General features: G+C 45.9%; 1 long non-coding RNA gene across 3 annotated transcripts in view; it reads left to right on the top strand.

The window, feature by feature from the left end:
- Positions 1-4,284: 4,284 nt before the first annotated feature.
- The window catches only part of LOC120387306, a 39,634-nt gene continuing 24,168 nt past the window's right edge, over positions 4,285-19,750 (top strand). For 2 of the 3 annotated variants that reach the window (XR_005590115.1, XR_005590113.1), the window contains exon 1: positions 14,811-15,257. This is a non-coding gene — a long non-coding RNA (uncharacterized LOC120387306). Of the gene's footprint in view, positions 4,409-14,810; positions 15,258-19,750 lie in introns of those variants that run through there. The other variant, XR_005590114.1, reaches the window with a different exon arrangement.

The raw sequence follows: 19,750 nt of genomic DNA, 5'->3' as shown, positions 1-19,750 counted from the left end.
ATGCTGTTACTGCATGGTCCTAATGTGATTATAGGGTCAACCGTACAAAAAGAGCACAGCGGATCTGTAATGTAACGGTTAAAATGTTTCTGGTGTGTTCACTGGACCTTTATTTCCCCCTCCCCCCATGATTTGCTCCTTCTAAAATTCACATTCAAGCTGAAAACAGTTGTTAATGTGTCAACATTCCCTACTCATTATCTGAAGAAGAAAACAAGTGGCTACGCTGTAGAACTCGACAGGGATGGTTCAGATGCTGCAGCTGCAGGGGTCCCCCAAGTCTCGAAGTCTGATGGCATCAGAGACAGATGGAAATGCTATTGTGAGGTTTTGCTGCTCGTGTTCCAGTGTTGAGTAGTGTAGGGTACAAGCTGACCGAGAGCTCTGTGGAGAGTTTGAGCCTCCTGGGGAGTTAGGAGACCTGTTTCTCCACTGCTGTAGTCCACTGTGTAAGTCACTTACACTTGTGCACAGTGAATGCAGGTGGTGCCAAATGCTATCACTGTGCACGTTTAACTGTGCAAGGTGCAAGGCAGAGGTGAGTCAAGCCCAAGACTTGTTTCCCCAGGGAATTCCACGCCATCCCCAATTTGTATGGCTAGAAGTTTCAGGATATTTGTGAGGTCACACTCTGAATGTTGGACCTTCCAGCCAGGAACCACAGTCATATGACTTCCTAGACTAGCTTGTATCAGCATGAGACCTAAGTTCCTAAAGAGACTATTGCTGTGTTAATATTTTTAAACTCTCCCACAGGTACCACATTTTTGCAGAGGCAAAGTGTCCGTATAAATTATGCATAACCAAGGCAAAGGACAGAGTGTGTGAGAAGTCAGAGCTTTTACCAGCCATGAGGTGAGGCTGCAAGGAGGCTAGGACCCTGGAGCTATCTAGTTACTACTAACACACTCATTACTCTGGTGGCTAAGCTCCTGAGGCTAGATAGCCATTTTGCCTGCTTTGTTTTTAGCGGGAGTTGCTGTGGTGAAATTGAGACGCTAGTTAGGAACTGCAGGTATCTAGGCATGAGGAAAAAAGATTGCAAAATGCTAAATTGAAAGGTTTCAGTTTGATTTTTTTTTTTACTAGACACCTTTTGGGCCGACCTTTTAAAATTCTGCCTTCTCTTCCTCCTTTCTACATCCTTACTCTCTCTGGGTCACTTCTCACAAGTGACAGGCTCTCAGTATATTGGTCCAAATTCTGTTCTCACTTACACCTGTGTAAATCTGCATTAACTCCATTGAAATCAAATCAACTACTCTAGATTTATTCCTGTATAACTTTTATTGGAATCTGTTCCATTATGCTCCAGTGGAAGGAAAGTAAATGTTTTTCAGACAGCATTTGTGAGAGCCTGGATCCTGAGGAAGGATGAGGCAAACACTGCCTGCAGGATGCAGTGCTTTATGAGTATCTACTCAGGCAGGTTATTAGCCTGTTTGCATGACCCTATTACTGACTCCCTGTAAGTCTTCAGGCAAGGCTGCTTGACTTAGGACATCCCCGTATGCATATGGCCCAGGTACTATAGATTTATAGTACCTTGGAACACACAGGTCAAGCAGCTATGCTGCTGCCCTCTTGCAGGTACAGCCTGGATTAGAGTATACTACCTTCTGCTTTGGGGAATGACCCCTTGTACATAGTCTATACTGATCTTTATAGCTACTAATTTGTTCTCGAACCTGATACTAGTTCTAATGCATTGCAACATCACTACCTGAGCCAAGCTGCACATCCATTTTCTGCCTGGCAAGAGACTTCATGTGTCCATTCACCAGGTCATTTGGAAAATACCTGCTACAGGAATGGTCACCTTTCAAGCAGTACAGCCTGCAAAAAGTAGCAATAAACTAGAAAGGAAGGAGATGGCAGGTTTCAAATGCCTAAACCTGGCAGGTTTTACTCAGCCCTAGCTCTTTCCAAGGATGGATTTCAGTCCTGTGCCTTTGGAATGCAACCTTAAAAATTGTAGTCCTGTCTGCTGTACTTGGGGTTTAAAAATTCCCTGGAAGTTTTTATGAGTAGGTGGGTTTGTCCCTATAACCTTAGTCAAAAATCTCCCTCTCCTCATTTCTGGTGCATCAGACAGTACACTTGGAACCTGATTGTGTTCTCACTTATGATGGGGAAAAGCATCTACGAGGCCTGATCTTTCCATTCACTCTCAACAGTAAATCAGAAGTAATGCCACTGAAGTCAACAAAGTGTAAAAGTAGCATAAGGGAGAGGAGAATCAGGCCCATAGATATAAAATCCAGATGGACTATTATGGCCATATATTCTGATCTCCTGTATAACATCGTAATTTATTAGCACTCAGTAATTACTGCATCAATCCCAATAATTTATGGCTGAATTAGAGCAGTGGCTCTCAACCTTTCCAGACGACTATACAGGGGCGGCTCTACAAATTTGGCCGCCCCAAGCAATCATGCCTGGGAGGCGCCCCCGAGCCGCGGGAGCAGCGGACCTGCCGCGGGCATGACTGCAGAGGGTCCGCTGGTCGCGCGGCTCAGCTGGACCTCCCACAGCTGCGGACGGTTCGCTGGTCCGGCGGCTCCGGTTGAGCTGCCGCAGTCATGCCTGCGGGAGGTCCAGCCGAGCTGCGGGACCAGCGAACCGTCCACAGTCATGCCTGCAGCAGGTCCGGTCGTCCCGGGGCTCCGGTGGACCTCCCGCAGGCATGACTGCGGCAGGTCCACCGGCCCAGCCTGCCGCCCCCCTGGGAAAGGGCCGCCCCAGGCAGGTGCTTGTCCCGCTGGGCTCTAGAGCCGCCCCTGCGACTATACCCCTTGCAGGAGTCTGATTTCTCTTGTGTACCCCCAAGTTTCACCTCACTTAAAAACAACTTGCTTATAAAATCAGACATAAAAATACAAAAGTGCCACAGCCCACTATTACTAAAAATTGCTGACTTTTTCATTTTTACAACATAATTATAAAATACATCAATTGGAATATGAATAGTGTACTTACATTTCAGTGTCTAGTGTATACAGCACTATAAACAAGTCATTGTCTTATGAAATGTAGTTTATACTGACTTTGCGAGTGCTTTTTATGTAGCCTATTGTAAAACTAGGCACTACCTAGGTAAATTGATGTACTCCCTGAAAGACCTCTGTGTACCTCTAGGGATACACATACCACTCGTAGAGAACCATTGAATTAGAACATATAGTTTTAGAAAATCTTGGCTTAAAGACTTTTTTTTTTTGGGGGGGGGGGGAGAATATTTGGCAAAGAATGTTACCATATTCTTTACAACAGCTGGGATAGCAGTATTACTGGCTTTGGCCATTGATCAGACAGCCTCCAAAGATAAAGAATACAAGAAAAGACCATTTTTACTTGAGCAATAACAAATGCAGGAATCAGTTCATGAGGACTGGCCCTCTGGGAGGAGTTTTTAGTCTGAGGCACAGTGTCTGAGGCAGTTTGGTTATCTGTCTAAAGAAAATGTCCTGAGATGTGGCAATTACTACTAGGAGAAGAAAACAAAGAAAAAAGTATTGCATAGAGATATTTTTAATGAGCGATCATTTCAGTTGAATGTTTTCTCCCAGGCTGCCTCTCGTGTCTGTAGAAAGCGCCCTGTAAACATCTGCAAAACTAGCTCATTCTCCTCTGTGGTGGGGGGGTAGAAACCCCACACTGGGCAACCAGGGATTAAGGAACAGCTCTGGGCTCAGCCAGCCCTGCCTCGCCACCACCTGTAGGAAATGCACCAACTGGAGGAGGAGTTACAAGTCAGGGTAGTGGCTCACTTGCTGGCAGACCAGGGAAGAGAGCAGACCTGCATCCTGCAGCTCCAGCCAAGAAGAGCTGAAGGAAAGTTAGAATATTTCCCTAAAACAACTGCACAAAGGTCCCTCCCTGGGGGAAGGGAGGACCTGCCACAGAGATAGCCTGAGGGGGAAGCATTCTTCTCCTGTGCTTATATGAATTTCAAGTTTTGTTAAATCCTCTTTGTTTTGTTTTGACTACCCCAGCAGGGGAAAGTCTTAACACCACAGGTGCTGACTCCATGGGTGCTCCAGCCCTGGAGCACCCATGGAAAAAATAGTGGGTGGTCAGCCCCCACCAGCCACCCGCCAATCAGTTGCTCGGTGAGCCCTGCCAATCAGCTTTTTAGCAGCCTGCTGGAGCAGCTGCGGGGAGGGAGTGGAGTGGGGTTGGGAAGAGGTGGAGCGAGGGTGGGGCCTCGGAGAAAGGTGTGGAGTGAGGGTATAGCCTCGGGGCAGAGAGGGGGTGAAGCACCCACCCAAAAAGAAGAAAGTTGGCGCCTGTGGTTAGCACTGACCTGGTAAGGGGACAGGGCCATGCCACAGCAGGGGGCAGTTGCTGCCCCGAGAGAAAGGGAGCTACCACGCTACACGCAGCCACCAGGAGGTGCCTTGTGGTGAGTGGACACCCTTCACGCTGCCTTAACCCAGATGGTAACTTTGGGACAATTGCAGGGAGGTGGCAGGAAGTGGCCCAGGGAGGACAGCCTTAAGCGCCCCTGGTTGTCAGATCACTGATAGCCCTCAACGGGCCCTGGATTGGAGCCCAGTAGAGTGAGAGGGCTCAGGCTCCCCTACCAACAATCTGCCCACCATTCACGGAGCCAAAGCCCCTGACCACTAGGCAATGCTCCCCTACCAACCACCCCCCCCCCACCAACCACCTACTCCTTCAAAACCCTCTTTAGAACTTTCCTTTGTTGTGACACGTACACAAACATTGACAACGGATAGGCTGCCAGTGTGCTAAGACCACAGCCTCCCATGCTGACCATACTGTACAGTTGTTTCCTTGTACTCCTCAGTCGGTCTATCTATATCCGTTGTGTCTTGTCTTGCACTTAGATTGTGAGCTCTTTGGGGTGAGGGTGATGGTTTTGGTCTGTATTTGGACAGCATTTAGCACAATGGGGTCCTGGTCCATGCCTGGGTTCCTAGGTACTATGATCATACAAATAATAAAGAATGCCTCCTCCCCTGCTTGGCTATGTAAGTCTGCTTAGTCACCTTTATTGTAGGCAGTTTGTACCACTGCAGGCTTTCAACACCGTCCTCTAAACCCTTCAGGGATAAGGGCCCTCTTATCAACTTGTAACTAACCCCTCCTTACGTACCATCCATTAACTTGGCCCACGGCTCTCTCCTCAGGCACATGGTGGAAGGCAAAGGGGCTGCCTGCGCAACTTACTCAATACAGACCTGCTGAGCAGGACTTTTCTTGTTAACCTTCATTCAGCAGAAACTTACATCTCCCTCCGGCACAGAACGACATTAATGCTATAAGGGATTAAAAAAGACACCTCTCCAATGTGATTATTATTAGTAAGGAGTATTCTAGCCACTGGGTCAAGAGGGGAATTCTGCATTTCTCCTTGAGGGATGTCTGGTGCCCAGGGAAAGAGGTTGCCTCCATCTTCTTAATTTGTTCTCATCAAACTGCTACATTTTTTATGACCTTCTGCTGGTTTATTAACAGGACAGTTTATGGCAATATCTCATGCCCCTTCTATCTGTGAATGTTACACCAGAGAGAGCGAGTCTCCTTTAATGCACAGGAGCAACATGACAGCTTGATAAAGACACATCACACTTTCATGCTGTTATTAGGTAAAGTATCCGCCATGATTTCCTCTTTGTGGTAACTGCCCGGTTAAATTGTCAGTGTAATATAGTGCCCACATGCGAGTCATGCTGCATTGGGCTACATCAGCTCAGAAAGCTAATGTAACCTAACAGCACAATCACCTTATGTCAGAGGAAAAGAAAGTGCCCAGAAACAGGTTGTTTCTGCATGAGCTGTAGCTCGCGCAACGAGGCGTCCCTCTAATTTTTAACAGGCTTTAGGGGCTGAGTTATTTCAATTGACAGCATGCCTCATTTTGAAAGGCTGCCTCTCCTTTTGTTCATACTCTGGCATTTGGTACTGAGTGCTATACTTAACCTGAGTAAACAGCATCACAGATTGGAGACAGCACTGGTGTCACCATATAATTTTGTTACTGTGCTCTTATCCCCAGAGCCGACTTGCAGTCAGAATGTTGGTTCTCTCACTGAGCAAGCATTGAAAGCATCACAAATTGACTGTAGGCTTTTTGTCACCAAGTTTACGCAGGGGGCAGGGGAACCATAACCCCTTGAGGGTCAGTGCATGACGGTCAGAAGCAAGAGAGTCCTAGAAAGGGAAAATGTTCTGCTATGACAGCAAAGCATAAGCAGCTTCAGAAAGCACAAGCAATCAGCACTATTCCCAGGGCTTAATTTGTGCCAAGGCCGTGCCCCGGCACCTCCGGGCTTGGCAGTGCATAGCCCCGGCACCTCCGGGCCTGGCAGTGCATAGCCCCGGCCCCTCCGGGCCTGGCAGTGCATAGCCCCGGCCCCTCCGGGCCTGGCAGTGCATAGCCCCGGCCCCTCCGGGCCTGGCAGTGCATAGCCCCAGCACCTCCGGGCCTGGCAGTGCATAGCCCCGGCCCCTCCGGGCCTGGCAGTTCATAGCCCCGGCACCTCCGGGCCTGGCAGGTCATAGCCCCGGCACCTCCGGGCTTGGCAGGTCATAGCCCCGGCCCCTCCGGGCCTGGCAGTTCATAGCCCCAGCACCTCCGGGCTTGGCAGGTCATAGCCCCGGCCCCTCTGGGCTTGGCAGGTCATAGCCCCGGCCCTTCCGGGCTTGGCAGTTCATAGCCCTGGCACCTGTGGGCCTGGCAGTGCATAGCCCCAGCACCTCCGGGCTTGGCAGTTCATAGCCCCGGCCCCTCCGGGCCTGGCAGTTCATAGCCCCAGCACCTCCGGGCTTGGCAGTTCATAGCCCCGGCCCCTCCGGGCTTGGCAGTTCATAGCCCCGGCACCTCCGGGCTTGGCAGGTCATAGCCCCGGCCCTTCCGGGCTTGGCAGTTCATAGCCCTGGCACCTGTGGGCTTGCTGCATCAGTTATGAATGTAAAAAACTTGCCCCAACACCTCTTTCATTACAAATAAAGCACAGACTATTCCCAACCATGTCAGTCCTTTCTCCAAGGGCAAGACGCCCAGTTAGGGCTTGTCTACAGGGATTCGTAATGCACATTCCAGGGGTGTGACTTCTAAAGCACACTGAGGTGCTGCGCATTAATTGGCCTGTGTCAACCCCACTGGTGCGAACTATAAGTTCCCTAGTGCGTGAGGGGCTGAACCTCTTTGAGAAAAACTAAAATGAACATGAGGACAGTATTTAGCAAGGCCATTATATGTCCCCCATCGCTGTAGGAAGGGCGTACCCATCGGATATGAATACCTCCCAGGAGTTTTATGCTGTATAGGGTGCACACAATTACATTGCTGAGCAAAGACTGCACTGTTCTGCAGCTGCGTTCCTCCTTGTTCTTAGCTTACTTGGGTCAAAACCCCTGAGCCACCCTAAACCCTGAGTTACACCTGCTTCTGTGGGTGAATCCCAATGGATGGCAGAAATTCCAGGTGGTTGGGGGATTCCAGCACGACGAAGTGCCTGCAACCCCTGTTCTGCCAATGAGTCCACAACCAGCTAGCACAGCTGCTGAATGGGCCGCTGTGGCCATGGATAGCTAGAGTGGTCCTTGCACTGATTCAGCACAAACCCCAGGGAACCTCTGCCAGAAAAGCTCCTTGGGAGCTATTTTCCCCTGGCTGAATCCCCAGGAAAGGGCATTGATGCAAACACTGCCTGACCTGTCCTGGTGGTGAATCCCCGATGTGGCTTCAGCTGCTCCATTAGTGCTGGAGGGTGAGATTTGCACCCCTCTGCATTTATTCTGCACATGAAGAGCTCTCCAGGTTACATTACAATCAGGACTCCAAGTTTCTAATCTCTGCCACTGACCTTGAGTAAGTCATTTATCCTTGCTGTGTCTCAATCCAGGTGACTGCTTGCTAGCATTGTGCTCCTTCCCATCCACATGCACCAAATGCAGCTTGGCTGCCAGTGGTATTTTTCGATAATAAATCCTCCAGCAAGTTCAAGTTAAACACAGCTTTGCCAGAGACAACACAAAAAAGGGTTCTTGTCCAGAAGGAAAGATCACTTGTAATCAAACCACACTTTACTATCTAATCCTCTTCCTCCTCCGAGAAATTCACGCTCCTCTGACTCAGCTTCTGTCCCCACGGCACTTTGAACACACAGAGCCTGATTCTGATCTCAGTTATACAGTGTGAATCAGGACTAAGTCCACTGAAGTCAATTGGCATAAACATGGTGTAGATTAAATCAGACTGGGGCTAATTAAGCATATTATTATTTACCCCAAATTTCTCAATTACTTGTTCCTCATCTCTTCTCATTTGTAATGATGTTAGCTGCATTTCTGCTTTATCCATGTGGCATGGCCCCTTTTTCCACACAGAAAATTGAATAGACCCCATTGCTCTAAGAGCCAGACTGTGCTCTCAGACACACGTGTGCCATGCCCCTTTAAGTTGGTGGGATTTGAACGTGGGTTTCTGATGCCTGAGTTTGACACCAATGCACTTATTTCACCTGTTCAGGGTCATGAAAGGAGAAGAGAGATGACTAGTATGGTATGAAATCAATTCATGGGCTATGCTTTAGTGTAATCTACCTTTTCAATTATGTTGATGTTAGTGGAGGAAACTGATTGATACTGTGCTCATAGGCCAGCCAATTTTAGTGAAGGGTATCTAGCTTATGCAGGGTTATGCCCTGCAGCTATGCTACTTTCTTAGCTACATGTAAAAACTAGTCTTTCGACAGCAAGTTCCTCATGTCCTAGAAATAGGTCATGATGTCTACGATGCACTTTTAGATATTTTGCCACTACCAGCTTACTGCACAAATGCCAAGGTCGGACAATCTGCAGAAGGTTAACTTAGTCGTATCGCTGATCCAATCTGTTTATGGTGTCTTTGTATTTTAAGTGGAAAAATAATGCTTCGGATAGGGTCAGAGCAGCAGCTGATCTTAGCAGCTGAGTGTTGTATGGACTTGAATGGTGGGAATGATGTAGGTATTAGGGACACCAGAGAGGAGAAGGAGGATGTAGTAATCAACACAGGAGACGAGGAGCATCTGACTGAGAGTGTTAGCTATGTGGGCAGAAGGAAAAGACTGGCTTTCAGATATGCTATAGAGGAGAACGCATGAGGATATGGTTTGGATGTATGAGGTAACAGAGAGAGAGAAATTGAAGATTTCCTCAAAGGTCGTCTCATCAGCTCTCTGCGGCATCAATAAGTTCTGCTGTAATAACTGGGCTTACAAATTTACCCTCACTGTGAGCTCAACTGTAAAATGTGTATAAAAGTTTGTAAAATGTCACAGTAACCTATAATAACTAATATTGATGGGAAAAGATAGGAAAGAGAGACAGAAAAACCGAATGAGTTTAAACAAAAAAGCTTCCTGATGTAACTCAAGGACAATGTTAAAATCATGGTTGGTAAAAACAGGAGCTGTGGAACTAGAAATTAATGAGCCAAAATTGATAAATTGGACGTTTGGCCTAATTGGTGAACAAAATCACGAGGGGATGGGCTATGCCACCCATCATTCCCTTTGTGAGTCCTTAAAGAAAGAAACTTTTGGGGGGAAATATGGAAGCGCAGATGGAGGCTACTGAAGTGAGCTTCACAGTCATGGCTGACACCCCCACCATCTCCTGGGACAACAGGACTTTGTCCTAATACCGGCAGATGTCCTGAAAGATGGCAGGTGATGACTCTACCCCTACCAGCTCCAGCTGAATTCCAAACACCACCTGAATGGGATTGGACCTTTAACAGCAGCAACAACAACAGCGCCACCTTTCCTCAAAAGGACGGTTAGAGCCATCTTTGATACCATCTAAGAGTCTGTCAAACAAGAGGGTTTTTCCTTCTAAAACTCTTTCCAGCTACAGGGAAAGGGAACGAGGGATGTTAAAACAAAATTTTACTTAATACTTCACATTTCAAATGCATTAGCCGGTTTTGGTTTTTTTTCTTTTCTGAATCTTTAATAAAAGGTTTAAAGGATTTTTAACAGTGTGTTTGCAGCGGTAATCAGGCTGAGGTCTCTGTATACCAACCCCAGACCTTGTTTAACTGTTTAATGTTGGACAGTGACTGGGTTATGTTAGCACTTTCAACCCATTTATTCCATCTGTATTAATACAACAGATCTCATCCTGCCCTGTCTGCAAATACACCTCTACTTCAATATACCGCTGTCCTCGGGAGCCAAATAATCTTACTGCTTTATAGGTGAAACCGTATTATATCGAACTTGCGTCGATCCGCCAGAGTGCACAGACCCACCCCACCCCGGAGCACTGCTTTACCGCATTATATCCGAATTCATGTTATATCGGGTCGCGTTATATCGGGGTAGAGGTGTACGTTCAGTTCTTTGATTGGTAGCAACAAATATATTTGACGTTGCAAGCTTGGGTTACAAACTTGGGTTTGCATTTTCACTCACGCATTACTTCCTAAGGGCTCGACTGTACAATCTTTACTCACCTTGTTAAGCACATACCTCAGTGGAACGATTCAGCCAGGTATCTGCTCATCAACGTAAGGCTTGCTCAAATTAGCCCTAATGCATTAAAAATATAGTGTGTTCCAGGTGATATCATCAGAATAATCACTGAAAGCCATATTATGGACTGGATTTCAATGAGGAGGTCAGTTTAATGTGGATGACATGATGCAGCCTTTATTTGGAGCAGGGATGTTCGAAAGACCCTATTGCATTTCTTTCTCTCTTTTGAAATACAACTCATTTATTCTGATATACACCACCAGTAAGAAGGAGTTTCTGTCTCTAGCTCTCAACAATTTTTTAAATACTAAAATCATTCCTTATCCAACAACAGTTGGAGTAGTTTAAAATAGTCATTCAAAGGGAAGATAGTTCTAATTTGCTGTGAATCTCTTAATCAAAGGTCTGTGTCCGAGAAACTGACTGACTGCTCTTGAAAATGTGACCAATTTTGTCTCTGTGATATGATCGTATTGGTCCTGGAATATTCAGACCTTTATTTAATGCTCTGGCATTACACTGCTACAGGCGATGTCTTCACTGCTAAAAGAGGTGTATTTTTACATCAAGATAGCTATCTTGAGTTGAAATCCTAATGGAGATAAGGTACCGTAGTTTTTGCCTTGATGTAGCCAGTCGAGGTCAACGCTATGGTGGTTGTAGCTATGGTTTATCTCCACCAGCTACAATGAGGTAAAAACTACCTTGTCTTCACTAGGATTTTAAATCATGATAGTTAACTTGAGATAGCTAGCTTGGTGTACAAATACCCTAATCGTCACTGCTAAAAGAGGTGTATGTCTATACTGCACTCATAGGGAGTGACTGCATCTTCAGATGACAAACCCAAGCTAGCTTTAATCTCACTAGTTTGGGTCCCAGAGCAGTGAAGCCATGGCAGTGCATGTTTCAATACAGGATCATCCTGCAAATAGTTACCCAGGGTTCCAGGTGGACCTGCATTGAAGCTCACACTGCCATGGCTTCATTGTTCTGGGACACGAGCTAGCTAGATTAAAGCTAGCTTGAGTATGTCAGCTTGAACTGCTGTCACACCCTCTAACTGTAGTGTAGACATGCCCTTAGCCACAGTCTACAACGTACTTTGTAACAGATAGCTCTAGGTTTAACACTGCATAGATACTAACATTACCACGTATCAGAGGGGTAGCCGTGTTAGTCTGGATCTGTAAAAGCAGCAAAGTAGTTGTTCAGTAATTCATATAGGATTGTTTGTTTTTTCCTGGTTATCTATCTAAGTTTTTATACCATGCTTATGGCCAGAGTATTTGAGCTCCCTGTAGCTAGTAAATTATAATTTATAGACAGTTTTATAAAATACTTTAATAATTTATATCAAGCCCATTGTGATAATATCTGGGCCCATCTTAAAAAGTTAAACCCATCAGTATCTATTGGCAACAACCGGCTACAGAACAAACAGCTCATCACTGTTACCCACTGCCATTGAGATAGCCTCATCCAGCTATTGACCTCAATTCACAAAAAACAGATCAAACAGATGAGGTTTGACCTGCATTCTGTAGGCCATCACACTTGGGCTCTGTGGACAGCAGGAAAATCAATCTGAGAATTTATACTATTTTACATTTTAAATGGAAATTTATAAAATCATGATACAGGTAACACTGAAATACTGAGTTATTTGAAATCCAGTGCACACCATGTAGTATAACAATGACATGCCTTGGGAGGGGGTTGCAATTTTTTTTTAAATGCAAGGATGTTGGATTATCAGCTGAATAACCTGGTGTTATTTCACACTCTCCATGAAGCAAGGCCATTAGAGACACTTTTTTCTTAATTACTCAGCAATCCCACTGAGATTAATTTACCTCCAGGGTTGAAATATGCCAGGCATTTAAAGTGCAACCCAAATGATTGTATTAAAAGTTTGCCAGAAGGACTATCGGTATTTTATGTGCATAACATCCCAATTCAAGTGGTTTGAAAAAGTGGCTGTGATGTATTTAGTTTAATTATTCCTTTCATTGCTTTTATAAATGTAGTATATATACTTCACACTGTACACCTAGGCACGTTCATTTTTAACTAAAAACAAACCAATAAATAGATTCTGTTTTTCATGTAATGTATTCATTGCATTACTGTTGGTAACGAAAAAAATACAAAGTAGATTATAGGAACAATAAAAAACTTAATGGGCTAGTTAGTAAAGCATAAAAATAAAGGCCTTCTTTGATTTAAAGAGCAGAACAAATTTAAACAACATGTGCATGTCTGAAATGTAAGACAGCAGGCTTTAGAGGAAAAAGCACAGGGTCTGGAGTTAGGAGTTTTTCAGTTCTAATCCTAGTTTTGCCACTGACTCGTTATGCAGCACCAATCTGTGCTTTAGTTTAGCCAAATGAAAAATATGGATAGTAATAGTTTAGTACCCAGCTGAGGTGAGATGAAGATTAGTTAATATTGGTAGCGTGAATAAGCAAAGCACTCAGAATTATTAGAGTCATGGTCACGTGGTGATATTATTTGGCAACACGGTTAGTACTGTGTGTAAATTAAAACATCCAGCTGGCGTTTCTTTGCTGATTAGTTACATAATGTATAGTCTTGTGGGAAGCAAATCCATACACAAACACCTACACAAAGGCACAAGTGAAAGAATGTTTTATTAGCAGAGCTCCAGCAGCCTGCTTCATACTCTGTAAAAGCCCTACTGATTGATCCTGCCAGCAGTGCTTGGGTTTGCAGTTTAAGAGCCAGCCTTAAAGAGACACACCACTGCATGGAACAAAAGCAGAATTAAATGAAAATAGTCTCTAGACGTACTCCTGAGGGTGCAATGGCCAGTTCGGGGTAATGCTGTTCATGAGTTTTTAAACATAGCCAGGCCTTTTGATTTTGTGTGATTATAATATGGGCATAAATCCCAAGTCACACGACAGTGAGAGCCAAGTTTTTATAACCAGTTAGGAATGTGACCAGTTTTACAGCCACAAGTTACAGCAGGGGTCGGCAACCTCTGGCACGAGGCTCGCCAGGATAAGCACCCTGGAGGGCTGGGCCAGTTTGTTTACCTGCCGCGTTGGCAGGTTTGGCGGACCGCGGCTCCCACTGGCTGCGGTTCGCCATCCCAGGCCAATGGGGGTAGCAGGAAGCGGCGAGGGATGTGCTGGCCATGGCTACCCGCCACCCCCATTGGCCTGGGACAGCAAACAGTGGCCAGTGGGAGCTGCCATTGGCTGAACCTGCCAACACAGCAGGTAAACAAACTGGCCCGGCCTACCATGGTGCTTACCCTGGTGAGCCGCGTGCCAGAGGTTGCCGACCCCTGAGTTACAGGGTTCCATTTGTGTTGACACACCAGCTTCTATGCCATCATAAATGTGTTTTCGCAGCCATACCTAGCTCTTTGGCTGTTCACATTTTTAAGAATACATTCTGGGCAGATACCCCATAGTGGCCCAGCAGCAGCTGCCAATGCAAGTGAAACCCACATACCTCCTGAGTGTAGTGCTCTATCCTCCCTAGTGTCAATGAGACCACTTAGAGAAAGAGATTAATGAGTCTGCTACAGTCTTAGCTAAGGGCCATGTACCTTTTAGCTCATGCATTTAGCTCCAGAAATCCCAGGTTCAATCCTGGGACAAAAATTGGTCCTGCTAGTGAAGGCAGGGGGCTGGACTCGATGACTTTTCAAGGTCCCTTCCAGTTCTAGGAGAGTGGTATATCTCCAATTATTATTACCTTTTTTTATCCCATCTGCCAACAACTGGGGTCTGTCGGTTTACACAAGGACTATGGGTATTTTTGCAGCTCCCTCCTCAAGTCGGATTTCTTAGGCAAAAATTATAATCTTCTGCCTCCAAAATCTGCCATTTACTGTGTACAACCCCTCCCACCCCACCCCACCCCACCCCTGGATGAGGTCTCTAGGTGTTACCACAATATGAATGTCAAATAAATAATAATAATGATCAAGGGCCATAGTGGCCATTTTGCATCACTGAGACTTTACTGGCCCTTCAGGTGGCTGCATCTTCCATTTTCTGGCTGGTGCTGCCTAAGGACAGAGAGGAGATTGTAGCAGCATCCAAAGATGTATTGGGTGTGGGCATACCATGAAGCAAGTGCTGCTGAGCCATGTGAGTCATGTTCCTGAAACAATGGAGAGTTCTGAACAATACTGGGGTTTCCCAAATTGTGCAGGGGCTATTGACAGAATACCCTTTCCAATTCTTTGCCCTCACAATCAGGCCATGGAGCTCTACAACCAAAATTCTTACTCTGCTCTGGTGGATCGCAGATGGTGTTCTACAGATGCAAACGCTGGCTGACCTGGCAAAGGTTAATAATGCCAGGACATTAAAGAATTTCATCCTGGGAAGGAAGAGACAACCAGGGATTCTGTTCCCCCAACACAGCTGAGAAATATGTGGTGTATCTGCTCCAGCGGCGATTCTTGGCAGCCCAGCCTACTCTGGCTAATGTAGCCATAGCCACGTCGGGAGGATGTCAGCAAAGGGTAATTTTAGTACCACTTTGGTGATGTGACACAGACAGTTTGGGAGACTGAAGGGGAAATGGCAATTCCTACTGAAGCAAAATGGCACAGAACTGGAGTATATCCCTACAGTCATGGCTGCTTGTGTTGTGCTCCCTCTTGTTTGGGAAAGCTGCGAAAACACATGGGATGCTGAGGCTGGGCATTTTCTTCAACTCATTGTGAGCCCCGAGGCTACTAGTGATGGTCCTGCTGTCGTGGTGAACAAGGTAAGTGCAGTATTTCACTCATATGTATCCTTGAAGTCAGGAAGAGGAAGAGGAGTGAAATCCACATAGTGCGATGCTTCTGTTAAATGTTCTTCATTATTTGGCCTTATTCTAATCTGATTAAATTGACATCTGGCATTCATGGCTGTACGTAATAAAATGAAGCATGTATTGAACTCTGTTCCCGGGCTTTTTATGCAGGCACATGTCATCACAGAACAGGATCTTTATTAGGAAAACAATCATGCAAAACACTTTTGGGGCTGTGCAAACTGGAACACAAGTGGTATTTAAATGTCAGCTCTGCTGCTTGCTTGCAGCTGGTGGGTCACGGGGCGGTGACAGTTCTCGTCTCTTTCCACGCTGTACTGATGGGAAGCGGTTCTGAGATTCCAGGATGGGGAGGAGGCATCAAGTGTGGAAGGCTGAAGAAGTGTTGTTGCACTTATTGTGAGGCTGGAGTGCATGAATAGTCCCATTGGCAGCCTGGGAGCTGCTGCTGATGGTGTCTCTGAGCATGTCTACACTTTCCTCCGGAGCGATCAATCCAGCAGGGGTCGATTTATCGCATCTAGTGAAGACGCGATAAATCGAACGCCGGGGGCTCTCCTGTCAACTCTGGTACTCCACCGGAGCAAGAGGCACAGGTGGAGTCAACAGGGGAGCGTCAGCAGTTGACTTACCGCGGTGAAGACACTACGGTAAGTAAATCTAAGTACGTCGACTTCAGCTACATTATTCATGTTATTCACGTAGCTGAAGTTGCGTAACTTAGATTGACCCACCCTCACCCTCACTGTAGACCAGGCCTCTGTCACCATTTCCATCATGTGACTGCATACTTCCAAAGACTATCTCCTCTCTTCTCCTGCTGCCTCTCCACCATCCTCCTCCTTCCTTTGGTAGCTTCCCACTATCCCCAAAACACCACAACACCAACATGCAGTCATCTCAAAAAGATCTGAGCACCTGCTCTCCTGTGGAAGATACTAGATCCAACACAGGCGCTATGTGTTTTGATAAAAAGCCTTTTTTCTGCTTCCAGCCCAGTTTCATTTTTTTCTGGGTCCTGCCATGATGGTGTAATACTGTGCTTCAAGATGGCACCCTCTGGAAGCTATGCATGTCAGGAAAATCAGGATTTTGAATTTGTTGCAGGAAAGAAGGAGAGCTGGGATGGAGCAAACCTTCTTTCCACACAAATTGATTACTAATTAGCAAACGAGACTTTTATGGTTTTCATCTCCTATACATGAAAGTTTCCCTCAGTCTGCAGGTTCCTCTTTAAATTTACACCATGGATAAGAAAGCATCCTTTATTCTTGCATTTCCACATCATTTCCCAGTGCTCTGTCATTAATGTAAGTGCAGCCCTGAGGGTATCTCCATTTGTGTTAGAGGGTGTCAGTCTCATTTACAGTTAATTTGGGAGAGATCAACTCCACTTTGCTTCGCAGGACTATAGCACAGAGCCAGATCTGTTTATGAAACACACTTTATTACAAATAGTGGTGCCCTCAGGGTACCACATCAATTTATAAATACTTAGTCACCCTTATTCTCGTAACCCATTAATTGCCAGCATTTTCCATTTTGTTAGACTATAACCATGAATCATCTCATTATTTAGCTGTTTCCACCTGGAAAGTGACATCCTAACTAATGAAACTGGGGTAAGAGTCATTTATTTGCAATCTAATAATACTAATGAGATAGTTACATAGCAGCTTTTTGTCCAAGGATCTCAATGAACTTTACACACACTTAGAGAGCAGTTAGGAGGAGTGTAGATGTGCGAACTCGCCCCTGTGGCGCCTCCTGCTGGTTACATAGCTCGTTCCAGCTCTGGAGCGCCCTCTGCAGGCCAGTGATCTTCCTATCCTCTTGGGCCCCGTGTCCCTCCCTGGACCCCGGTGCCCTTTTAGCTGGGGTTCTGCTTCCTGGCAGCAACCTCTCAGTCTTAGGGTCTCCCCTCCCTCAGGAACCCCCAACCCACTATCCCCACTTTGCCTCAGTTTTGGCTACTGCCAAGTCTCCATCTAGCCCCCATTCCCTGGAGCCGACTGCAGTATCAGCCACTCATCATAGGCAAAGGGGTTTGGACCTGCTGCCTTGGCCTACCCCTGGGCTGCCCTCTGCAACCCCCAGTACCTTTTAGCCCAATCCTAGGCCGCAGCCTGGGGCTTTCCAGACTGGAGCTCCCCAGCGCTGCTCCACTCAGGTACTTTGTCTCTAGCTCCCTGCAGCCAGGCCCATCTCCCTCTACAGGCAGAGGAAGACTGTTTGCTCCTGGCTTCTCTGGCCTTCTTATAAGGCCCTGTTGCTCAGTTTGGGGTGTGGCCCCAGCTGCAGCCACTTCCCCCAATAGCCAGGGTTTTACCTTGCCCTCTGCAGGCCTTTTCCAACCCCTTCCAGGCTGGAGAAGGTTTCCCCCCTCTACAAGGATGAAGAAGGGATTAAGGGCAAAATCCTTGTGTGACACCTTGTCGGGGTGTGGGAGTGCAATCCAGACCAGTGTCACTACCTGTCCTGTAACCTTGGGTGCCTCACAATGCTTTGCTATTATAGCTCCCAACCTGGAATGCTCACTGCCAGCCTGCCAGCATGCAGTCACACCCTGAGTTTCTGTGTGCTATACAGATCATACTCCAGCCCAGCCCTTCTATAGCCCCACTCTGGCTTCCACCAGCCTTAGTTATTACTTGCAGGGTGACCCCAACTCACTCCCAGTTCCAAATTTTCCCAAAACCATGTGCTCTGCATGTCCAGCCTTTCCCTGGACAGTTCACAGAAATAATGTGGTTCGTTTGTTCCTTTAAAGACACAAAAACACATTGTGTAAACTTAACTGGGTGGTAAAGACACCCTCCCCTTTAAACACAGCACTGAGTTGCTTTATGGTAAAAATGAAATAAATGTATTAACAAAATAGACATAGGATTAAGTGAGGTCAAGCAGAAGGTAAAACAAAACAGGGCATGCTTCTAAAAGCCTAAAACCCAGTCTAGCAAGATACAAGCTTTGTTCAAGATGTTTTCTCTCACCAATCATTTTCTTCCCAGTATGTCTGACTTTCCCTATCAGTACCTTCCATAAAAGCACAAGGTGCTGGCGTTCCTTGTCTTCCTAGGTGAAAGATCTTTGCCTAAGCAGGTTTCTCACCTATATTCAGCTCCAGAGCCTTCAACCCCCACTTGGTTGAAGGACCCATCTTTCTCAACTTGCACGAGCTCTGGCCTCTTGCCTCTGTCTAGTGATGGATGCCAAAGATGGCTTCTGTCCTTGCTTATATCTTCCAAAGTTCTATGAACTTGTTTCAAGAGACAGATGACCTCATGCTGTTTTTCCCTTCCTGTGGGCTTCCCCTCCCTCTGTACGATTTCTATGTGAACAGAGCTTCCATTGTTTCTGATTCCACCATGCTTAATTTACATAGGAGACAGGTAGATAGCTGTGACATTCCCTTCTGTCTGGGCACACTGTACAACCTAATATCAATGAGTATCCATAACTCCTTACATAGTGTTAATACATACATTTCACAATGATATTGATCACCAGTATGGCATTAGCTTTCAGTGAAGACCTCACTTTATGCACTCTTATAATACACTAATATTATATAAAATCAGTCAATTCCATTTGGTTTTCACTTAGATATTCAGAACTACCACCACCTCTGTCTTTATAGACCAATAAATCTTTGAAATGCGTATTTGAAGGTTACTCCTCAAAGTAAAGTTTATTTACGCTATTAGGAAGGCAACATGGTGGTGAAGGAAGCTCTGTGCCTTCTCTTCCCCCACTTATGTTTGCTGAAATGCAAATTGTTCTGTTTCTTGCCACTTCCTCTCCTTGCTATCTTGATGGTCCTGTTTCCGCTTTTATGCAAATATGGACATTTGTTGCCATTGCTAGAAGATCGGACTGGTCAGAGAATCAAATACGCATACCTTTATCTAAAGCAACCTGTTGATCAACTCCCCTGATGCGCCTCTCTAGAACGCATTTTAGTTTTCAGTGCAGCATATGTCCATAACTCTTAATATCCACCATGTACATACATCATGGAAGATTATTAATGATCAATGAGTTATTCATTTTCAAATGATACCACACAAGGTGTATTTTGTACAAAGATTATTACAGTAGTGTGTAGGGTGTCAATACAGGGATGCTTAGCATCATAACTGGCTCTACTGAAGTCAATGCAAAACTCCAAATAACTTCTATAGGGCAGGATTTCATGCCAAATCTTCCAATGTCCAGAAGGTAGGTAAACATTATTATCCCCATTTTATAAATGGGCAGAGAGATGAAGTGACTCGTCCAAGCTTACACAGCAAGCCTGTGGCAGAGACAGGAATAGAAGCCACATCGCTTTGGATGAGGGGAAAGCAGTGGATGTGCTATTTCTGGACTTTAGCAAAGCTTTTGATACAGTTTCCCACAGTATTCTTGCCAGCAAGTTAAAGAAGTCTGGGCTGGATGAA

Source organism: Mauremys reevesii, linkage group 1 (genome assembly GCF_016161935.1).
Source record: "Mauremys reevesii isolate NIE-2019 linkage group 1, ASM1616193v1, whole genome shotgun sequence".
Taxonomy (NCBI): Eukaryota; Metazoa; Chordata; order Testudines; family Geoemydidae; genus Mauremys; species Mauremys reevesii.
The sequence above is the reverse complement of the archived record's forward strand: the minus strand, read 5'-3'. Positions and strand labels throughout refer to the sequence as shown.